Below are 4,023 nucleotides of genomic sequence, written 5' to 3' on the forward strand. Positions count from 1 at the left end.
TCTTGTCTCCCCTGCCTGGAGGGGGAGCATCTTCTTCCTCCTCCTCGTCTTCGGGGGAGGAGTGTGCCGCAGAGTCATCGGACGATGAGTCCGATAATACCTGGCGCTGGGAACTCTTTCGGGTTCCCTTGGCCTTCTTGGTCTTCTCTGGCACCTTGTATGGAGCCGGAGTCAGCATCTCCATCAAGAGTGCATTTGCTGGGCCTTCGGGCAAAGGAGTCGGACAGTCGATCTGTCCGGCCATTTCTTGCCAGTCCTGTCAAAGGAACGGGAGCTTAGATCCCGTATAGAGTCAAACTATGTAAAACAAGTATCTTGTAAGAGGTAAAACAACTTACTGCGCTGGCTTGGCGCTTCGCGCCGAATCCGCGATCCTCGGTAGTAGGAGGAGGAACCTCGGCGCCCTTGAATAGCACCTTCCAGGCATCCTCGTGTGTTGTATCGAAGAGCCTGTTTAGAGTTTGGTGCTGCGCTGGGTCGAACTCCCACAAGTTGAAGGCCCGTTGTTGACACGGGAGGATCCGGCGGATGAGCATGACCTGGACTACGTTGACGAGTTTGAGCTTCCTGTTCACCATGTTTTGAATACATGTTTGGAGTCTGGTCAGCTCTCCCGAACTACCCCAGGATAGGCACTTCTCTTGCCAGCAGGTGAGCCGCATGGGGATGCCAGATCGGAACTCAGGGGCCGCTGCCCATGCAGGGTCACGTGGCTCGGTGATGTAGAACCACCCCGATTGCCACCCCTTTGTGGTTTCCACAAAGGAGCCCTCGAGCCATGTAACGTTGGGCATCTTGCCCACCATGGCGCCTCCGCGCTCCGCCTGGCGGCCGCCCACTACCTTCGGCTTGACATCGAAGGTCTTCAGCCATAAGCCGAAGTGGGGCTTGATGCGGAGGAAGGCCTCGCACACAACGATAAACGCCAAGATGTTGAGGATGAATTTCAGGGCCAGATCGTGGAAATCCAGGCCGTAGTAGAACATGAGCCCCCGGACAAATGGGTGGAGAGGGAATCCCAGTCCGCGAAGGAAATGGGTAAGGAACACTACCCCCTCATGGGGCCCGGGGGTGGGGATGAGCTGCCCCTCATCTGGGAGCTGGTGTGCGATGTCGTCGGGCAGGTATCCGGCTCTCCTCAGCTTCTTGATGTTTCCCTCCGTGATGGAAGAAACCATCCACCTGCCTCCCGCTTCGGACATGGTTGGAGAAGGTTGAGGTGGGAAGTGTGGACTTGGGCGCTAGAGCTCGAGTGTGCGAAAACGGATGAGCAAAGGGGGAAGAAGGTGTGGATGAAAAGGTGAATCCTTATCCCTTTATATGGGCGGACGAAACTAAGCGTCCCCACTAGCCTGGTAAAACTCGCTTATCCCCCAAGCGCCGTAATCGATGGTGCGGTTGGGTTACCCATGCCCGTATTGATGAGAATCCCGTGATAAGGGGAAACGATCTCTGCTTTGAAAAGACGTGTCAAAAAACTGCCTCGCGTTATGTGCAGGGCTAGTTAAAGGAAACGGTTCGAATAATCACCGGGCCATGACATAATGTCATGTTTCCAAAACAAGTCAGCAAATTGGATTTGTGGAAATATTATTCTCTCTATGGTGGTATGTGGAACTTATTTTGCAGGGTCGGACACTATCCTAATATTCAAATTCTTCCGTGGTATATTCGGAGGAGGAACCCACCTTGCAATGCCGAAGACAATACTGCGCGCCAGACTCATCATCATTGAAAGCCTGGTTCAGGGGCTACTGTGGGAGTCCTGGATTAGGGGGTCTCCGGACAGCCCGACTATCTCCATTAGCCGGACTGTTAGACTATGAAGATACAAGATTGAAGACTTCGTCTCGTGTCCGGATGGGACTCTACTTGGCGTGGAAGGCAAGCTAGGCAGTACGGATGTCAGGACCCTGACTCAATGTCACATCGATCTAGCCTGTAACACCTCATATCACTTTGCGGCCTCACGCACGGTATTCCCACGGGTGTCGCCTTACCTTTGCCTAGGACCGTTTGCACCTTTTGGCTCACGTATATGATGATGTCGCTAGCATCCATATGATAAGGAGCCCGGGCTGACATGACTAGTCGTAAACCTAAAGTGGCACAGACTTACAGGGACAGGCATCCATGACCCAGCATCGAACGTGTCGGTCATCAGGAAGTGAGTCCGGGCTGTAGCACTGGGCTAGCAGGACTCCGGTAAACCGGGCTGTAGCGGGCTAACAGGGCTCCGGTACTCAATGCGTGACATTTCCCCGAAGGGACAGACACAGGAACGAAGAAGGACACATGCCGGCCAGCCTAAGTGTTTCGGAGCAGTAGCAAGCTACCATGGCTCTATGGAAACACTAGGAGACATTTCCCGGTAAGAGAGGCTACTAAAGATAAACAACTAGATAGTCAGATCCCACACATACCAAGCATTTCAATCATACACACAATATGCTCGATATGTGCAAATACAACAAGGCATCACAACATGACTCTACGACACAAGTACTTTATTTAAAGGCTCAGAGAGCCATACATAACATACATACAAGTACGGGTCACACGACCCACATTCAAGTCATACAGTCATACAAACCAGCAACGGAAGTAACTTGTCTGAGTACAGACAACTAGTAAAATAAAAGAGGCTTGGAAAGCCTAGCTATACTACGTGGACCTTCACAACCTCAGGATTACCTCCTCGGCCTTAGTCTACTCGTCGATGTCAACGTCTACGAAGAACCCATCAGAAGGGGTTGCAGCGTCTTCTGTAAAATGTAAATTATAGCAACATGAGTACAAAGGTACCCAGCAAGACTTACGTCAGATCCTACATACATGCACATTATCAAGAAGGGTTGGTGGAGTTATTGCAGCAAGCCAGCTTTAACTCTTGGCTAAGCTATCCTACGAGACTCCAACTTGAAATGGTTTTCCGCACACGAGTCCACTACTCACCACTTCAATACACCACCGAGGATCCACCTCCGTCATCCTACGGAAGAGCCATCCTCCGCACTCACGCTTATCTTGAGATTTTTAGTAGTATCCATTCACTTGTCTATGAACTGTATAAGCAACCAAGTAGTCCTTTACCGCGGACGCGGCTATTCGAATAGATCATGTTAACCCTGCAGGGGTGTACTTCTTCATACATGTTTCCACCACTTAGCGTCTGCACATGACATGTGCTCGGCAGACTTCAAGCGAAAGCCGACGTGGGTGTAGACCACGACCTACCTAAACACCTAAGTCTCTAGTCCGGGTTTATCGCCTATCCAGGTTCCATCCGCAGGGAGTCCGGCCGAGGTTTCCCATACGGCCCCGAACGATGTGTACAGGGTTCCCGAGATACCTAACGGGTATTCGATACACCGTGCCACGTACCTACCGCATCACAGCCCACCCCGCGGGTCAGCGCTGTCCACGGCCTCCAGTAAGCTACAAACACCAGAAACTACTTGCAACTCCTGGACAAAGGACTAGGGTGAATAAGAAGTCGAGCGGGGTCATATTTCAGGGCCCAATGCATGGTAGTAGCTGAATCTTAAATCACGCATACAGATCTCTGTTCTTAAGGTCGGCTTCAATGAAACAACCCACCATGTACTCCTACATGGCCTCTCATCGATACCTTTACCAAATCGTGTTCACCACATCACTCTCATTACCGACATGATCATTTCACTCTAGCCCATCACCCAGATGAACCAGACCTGACACGACTCTAAGCATAGCAGGCATAGCAAGGTAGGATCAACACATACATATGGCTCAATCAATTCCTACACATGCTAGTGGGTTTCATCTAATTACTGTTGCAATGACAGGTCATGCAAAGGAAATGGGTTCAACTACCGTAGCACACAGCAGTTTGAAACGCGTTGTCTTAATGCAGTAAAAGAGAGCAAGAGCGAGAACATGGGATTGTATCGATATGATCAAATGGTTGGTTGCTTGCTTGATGGATCGATGCACGGATACGGTTCTTCACTGCGGTAATCACGGTACTCCTCGGAGGCAGAA

The sequence above is a fragment of the Triticum dicoccoides genome, chromosome 7A (assembly GCF_002162155.2).
Source record: "Triticum dicoccoides isolate Atlit2015 ecotype Zavitan chromosome 7A, WEW_v2.0, whole genome shotgun sequence".
Taxonomy (NCBI): Eukaryota; Viridiplantae; Streptophyta; class Magnoliopsida; order Poales; family Poaceae; genus Triticum; species Triticum dicoccoides.